The 6,357-nt window shown below is 31.1% G+C and overlaps 1 long non-coding RNA gene across 2 annotated transcripts; it reads left to right on the forward strand.

The window, feature by feature from the left end:
* The first annotated feature begins 358 nt into the window (after window positions 1-358).
* Window positions 359-5,874, forward strand: LOC148787195 (uncharacterized). Of its 2 annotated transcripts, XR_016066931.1 has the most exons (4): window positions 359-412; window positions 924-990; window positions 1,694-1,752; window positions 5,388-5,874. It is a non-coding gene; the product is annotated as an uncharacterized LOC148787195 (long non-coding RNA). The 2 variants fall into 2 exon arrangements; XR_016066930.1 differs by having other exon boundaries at window positions 1,694-5,874.
* The last annotated feature ends 483 nt before the right edge of the window (window positions 5,875-6,357 follow it).

The raw sequence follows: 6,357 nt of genomic DNA on the forward strand, positions 1-6,357 counted from the left end.
TGACACCCCAAAGATTATAATATCTAATTGGGGGATTAATTGGTAATTTTTATAAAACTTAGTTAATTAGTAAATAAATTATGTTCCCTAATTGGAATATAATAAAACTCGAACGGATTAAATTGGAGTTCGTTATAATATTTGGGGATAAATTATATTAATTAAGAAATTTAAGAAGGACGTAATGGGTATTTTGAAAAAAGTTTAAATTAAATTAAAAAAAATAGAAAAAGACGAAAGAAAAGGAATAGAAAAGAAAAAGAAAGAAAAATGAATTGGGGGAGGGGTGGGCCATCACCCACCGCCCCACCCCCATGATAAGCACATAATATATATATATACATATAATATTGTCAAACCATTTCACTGCATATTCTGCAATTTTTCTGTTCTTCTTCAGTTGGCGCGGGAGGTAAGAATTTTAATTTTAATTCTTATTAATTGATATAATTATATTATTTAATTAGTTCGTTTATTAAATATTATTTATACTAAGCGATGTATCATTTAATCGGAATATTTTACGGGTTTGGCTATTTAAAATAGTGTCTAATTAAATATAGAATCGGATATAAAAATGATGTCGTTGGTTAATTAGATTATTAAATTTATTAGATTTGAATGTTGCTATAGCCAATTTATATAATTCTATCGGAATTGTTAACCAAATACGCAATTCTACGTATTGTTGTTTAATTAAATTATATAATAGCGAGACATTGATAAGAAATTCGTAGAAATATTCCGAAAATTATATTTAATAAATGGTATGTTAATAAAGAGGAAAAACGAAGATTTGTACTCCGATAGAAGTGGAATATTAAAGAATTAGTAGAAATTGTACGAATAATATTTAATATTGTATTTAAAAGAAATTATGATATTCTCGATATATTAATTGTATGTGATATAACTCATTATAGGATACGGGGGTGAGGTGAAAGGACTGACAATTAGCGATTGAGTAGAAAGAAACGTTGTGAGGTTGAGGTAAGTAAATAATTAGTATTATCTATATATGCTTTCTGTATTTGTGGTTTTACTGTTATATGAATTTGTGGTTCGTGCTGATATTGATTTATCTGAAAATATATGAGTGATGCATGATTTGATTTGATTGATGGTATTGTGTACGTGGAATGGAAAATACGTTGAAATGTTATGTTGTTGTTTGATGTGTTGTGGATGTCTGAAAATGAGAATATATGGATATACTGTTTTACGTTACTAATTGCTTACAATAATGGTGATATGTGAAAATGAGGGAGTTGTGGAAGTTGAATATATATTGTGGTATGAATACCACTTGACGTGTTGAAAAGCCTATAAGGTGAAATGAAATTAAAAGAGCTATGATGCGAATTGAAAAGAGCTATGATGCGAAATGAGGTTGATGAGCCGGCTGTCAAGGGGATTCCCTTAAATTTATATAACGGTGAGATTGAGTTGACGGGAAAAACACGATATCACCTTCTGGTAAGCAAACTAGGAAAAAGGAAGTTTAATTGATTATTTTATTGTGAGATAGCTATGTGGTGTATTACAATTGATTATGTTGGAGTTAAATTGACTGTAATCCATGCATGTTGCCTATTTGTCCTGTTTGGGCTGTGTTTCATATACATATATAGATAGGGCTGATTATTTACTTATTGAGTGGCAGGCTCATCCCTCTGTTGACATTTTCTTTCAGGAGTAGACTTTGAGGTGTCTGACTGTTGAATAATAGGTCTACGCACTATACTCAGGCAGGTATGCTGTTTTCTCCTCTTGTCAGCTAGAGTACAAATCTAATTTTGTTTGTATAAAGAGAACATAGGCGTAGCAATCAACTGTAGTGGATCACTTGTGGCGTTTGATTTGTATATATATGATGTTGTGGGTTGACTATGTCGTTATGACATTGTGATTAAGTATGCAAATTGATTAGATGATTATGTGCAAAAGTATATATATGAACACAGGGATTACTATAACTATGACGTTTAGGGTAGATATAGCTCTTGTAGCGAAGGGGGTGCTACATGGATAATCCAGAAGGTGCTTTATTTTTTGTAACATCCAACCCTCTAGTCTTTGTTATTCTTTTTGTTTTTGTAAGTGTCTATTATATAAATATAAATATATATATATATAGGGATTAATGGATTCAAAAGTGTCAATTGATTTTTCTTTTAAAAATATTTGAAAGTAATATGTTCTGTGGTGGCAAAGAACCAAATAAATTGGTGCAAAAAATTCTTACACACATTAGTATATCTGTATAACTTTAACATAATTGCAATTCAATTTCAAATCCAGTCATCAAAGTGTAATAATCACTAAAATTATGAATCAAGTGACATTAGTCTATACCTATCTTTATATATCAAATCATTAATTACATTTTTCAGATTAAAACACACCTACCACATATATTTTTTGCAAAATATCCATCCTTTGAAAACGAATTTCAATAGATCCTTCGTTAAAAGTACTGTCAAATTCAATAAACGCAAAATGATTGAACTTGCAAGAAAGGTGTACTTCATTTTTGAGTGTCAACTTTTGAGTGTCAATTTTAACTTCATCACTACTTTAAATTTTTCAGTTTTACTCAAATGCTCAATAAAAAATTGTCTTTCTTTTTCCTTATTTTTTCATATATTTTCTTACCATGACTAGTAGCTAGTGACTAAACTCATATTTGAAAACAATAATTTTTATTTCACTAATTTTACCTTAAATTAAGCACAAAACGGGGGATGAAGGGAAAGTGCAAAAGCAGTGGTGATGACCTGGCCTAATCTCAAACCAAACCTGATTGCGCCTGTTTTCTTTTGTTTTTCTTTTCAATGAAGATGAGATACTTTTTTAACAAACTTAAATAATTTATGCTTTTATTTTAAATAAATAAATTATAAATTAAACCAAACAATCAAAACTACAAAAAGAAGTAGCTAAGACCACATAAAGACGAAAAAAGATTTAAAATATATTTTTAAAAAAATAACAATGAATTTTAGTGAATTGTTGTACTAATATAGAAGTAGAGGAATAAAGGTAAAATTTTTAGAGTTTCAAAAGTATAAAAAAATATAGAATAGTTAAGCTATAAAAATAAAATAAAACTTATATGTCATGTATTATTTAAAAAAAGAAGTGGCTCGATTAGGTCGGCCCGCTAACTTGACCCAGGGTTAGGAGGTCCTAGGTCATTGGGTTGGGCCTATCCCAAGTATTGATACATGGAATTAGCCTAAGATTGGCCTAGATTGGACCAACCAACTTTTCTTTATTGGGTCAATTACATCCTAGGTTGAGTCCCTCTTGAGCCCGACTGTTTAGGCATCTTGATCAGCGACTAGCAATCATGTGTTTAGTCCATGACCATTGAATTAACATTAGTTTGGTGGAAGTTTCTCAATTACAAGATATAATGTAAGATCCCTATGACCAATAAAAAAAAATAATAGTAATTCTTTATTTTTGGGAAGCACGAATATGAATTCTCTATGCACAATGAACAAAAATAGAGGAAAAAAATAGTTGAGCACATTTCATACATCAATATCCATTATAATTGATTTTTGAATGATGATAATATGATTAAGAAACCAAATGATTATTGCATCTCTTTGACTCGAAACCTGAAGATTAGATTAATTAAATAATTCAAATTTAAAACTTGGGGAGAACATCCCAGATTTGGATATGTACTTGACCAACTTTCTTTTCGAGAATATATAAATGTTTGAGGGTATTGTGGAGAAAATAGAATATCACAAATGTCGAAATATTTTGTGGTATTGAAAAGAGTACAAAAGGAGAAAAAAGAATAGTAAATAAATAAATAAAATTAAAATTGAAAAAAAAATTAAAGCACAAGAAAAGATTGCGGCCTCAACTTAGAGTACTAACTATTAATTACATTAATGGAGAGGAGAAGACATTAATTAGGGTATCTTCCATAATTATTTACAGTTTTTCTTATTTACAATGATTTGTTGATAAAAAAATTTCTCATTGTTTCATGTTTGGAAGCCCCATAAAGGTATTAATTGTTGCAACTATTATATATTCTCTCTTCATCACCATACATATATTATTTTTTTGTAATAAGTCTTTTAGTTCACAACATTGGTTTTTCATGCAATGATTTAGAAGGCGTCACAAAATTAGATCTCTTGGTATGTCGTTTTTCATACTTAGGACAATAAATGTTACTTTTAATATTTCTCGTCTCGGCTCTCTGATCCATCTGTCTATTTAGTTTTCTATATATCTTTCTCAATTTGCCAACTTTTTCCATATCCGAAGCATATTTTCTTTAATAACTCCCAATCAGGATATCTTACTTGTAATTACATTTTTGAACCATTCAATGTAATCAATTTTGTTGATATATAAATCCAAATTACTCTATACAAATAATATAATCCAACAACGAAAATTTGACCAATGTAACTTATTTTCCTTTCAAATTTGCTCATGTAGATAGCTAGTAATACTATACACTAAGCATGAGATAAAGTAGCTTCTTAATACGCTTGATTTTTAATCACTTCATAACAAGTTGAAGAGAAATTCAAACTTTTACAAAGGTTTAGTTAGCACTGAAGTCTGTCAATAAAGAAATAACCCATGACCAAGATTACAGCTGTTGCAAGTTGAAAGACCCATTTATAATACTAGGTAGAGGACCGCTGTTTTCGTGTGGATTTGGAATGAAATATATCGGGTAAGAAAGGCAGCAATGCATCGATCACTACCTGCAGATACAAATGGTAGCGCAACATGTCATTATGCGTCAAGTACAATGCTATATCCATGTAGCATGGTGATGATGCAATTTGTGATGAAGGTGTTAGTGACCAAAACCTAAAGTGGCCAACTTAGAGAGAGACAATATTGAAACAACTCTATTTGGGCATGCACATAGGGTGGTAAAGATACTACAAAAGTGGTTGTGGGGAAGCTAAGACGATTAAATGACTACAAAAAAAATTCATATTAATGGTGGTGGGTTCCATGATATACCAAATACAGGCAGATTTTGCATAGGGCTATGCAGTACAGTGGTTTTTGAATCAGGGTGATGTCATATATGTCAATTCTAATAATTATAACCATTGCTGAGATGATGGTATAAATACAAAAATGACATACTGGTAACCCATGTAAACACTTTTCTAAAACAAACATTTTATGTCGCGGTAATGCTAAATGAGAATTCTACAGACAAGTGGTTTAGCGACCCTCATATGATAGGGATCTTTTGATTAATGTCACTTTGCATTTAGTTTGTGATGCAATGGTTCTTCAATATTTATTATAGTTTCCAACAGCCTACTATTATACCTTCAATATCAACATTTTCATGGCAATTGCTGAATGACTGATTGCAGGTCAACAAACAATAGCAGTGGCATTTAATTGCTAGTGTTGTTCCCATATTAAGACCATTGCACATATGTTCTTTTGAAGTTTTAAAGTGCGCAGGTGCTGGAATTCCTTGCTAGTTTTTTCCAGTTGTAGCTTCTAATAGCGGATTTGGCGATAATGATAGTTCATCATTAACGGAAGCTGACAACAGCCTCCTTCACTAAGGACATATACATATCCTTATATCGTAGTTTGTTCTATGATTTGGTGGGACGACATGAAACAATCCAAACACCTCGTTGATTGTTTTTGAGCTTGAACGATCATCTTGAGGGTGCATCACCAGTTATAGTTGTTGCCAAAGCAAGTGTATTTAAAAGACAACAAAGGATAAGTGATTCAAATGTTGATGACATATGGATTCACTTCCCATATGAACTTCCTGCCATATTGCTGCTTAAGAAAATCCTAAGAGGTGGGAGCATGCAAAGTTGTGTATAATAACCAAGGAGATGTAGTATTTGTAGTTTTGAGTATTTACATTATCAAATGATCATTTCATTAATGTTTTAAATTGGTCGAAGAATATGCTCTCAAAAGAATCTAGATAGAAATCGATGCTAAAAATATTTCTTTACTAACAAAGTCATAACATAGAGGCAACTAGTTGTTGCAGTATATTTTGGCTCAAATTCATGCTACGAAAAGAAGTTTGAAATGTAATTTTGTGTACACTTTCAGATAAAGGGATAATGTGGTGGACCTCCTAACAAATGAAGCGTGTGACAGAAAGATAAATTACATATTTGATGGGAGTGAGATATCCATGCCACTCAAAAGATCTATCCACTCAAAAGTTTTGATATCTTTTTCCCGATCATCGATAAATGGGAACCGATCTTGCGTAATCCCTGCCTAGATAGAAGTGGCCTAGGCACTAATAATTAATGTTGAGTGTTCAATCACTTCTCAGTGAATAAAGCTTGTTACTAT

This window comes from Sesamum indicum, linkage group LG8, assembly GCF_026168435.1.
Source record: "Sesamum indicum cultivar Baizhima isolate 11 linkage group LG8, ASM2616843v1, whole genome shotgun sequence".
NCBI classification, from domain to species: Eukaryota; Viridiplantae; Streptophyta; class Magnoliopsida; order Lamiales; family Pedaliaceae; genus Sesamum; species Sesamum indicum.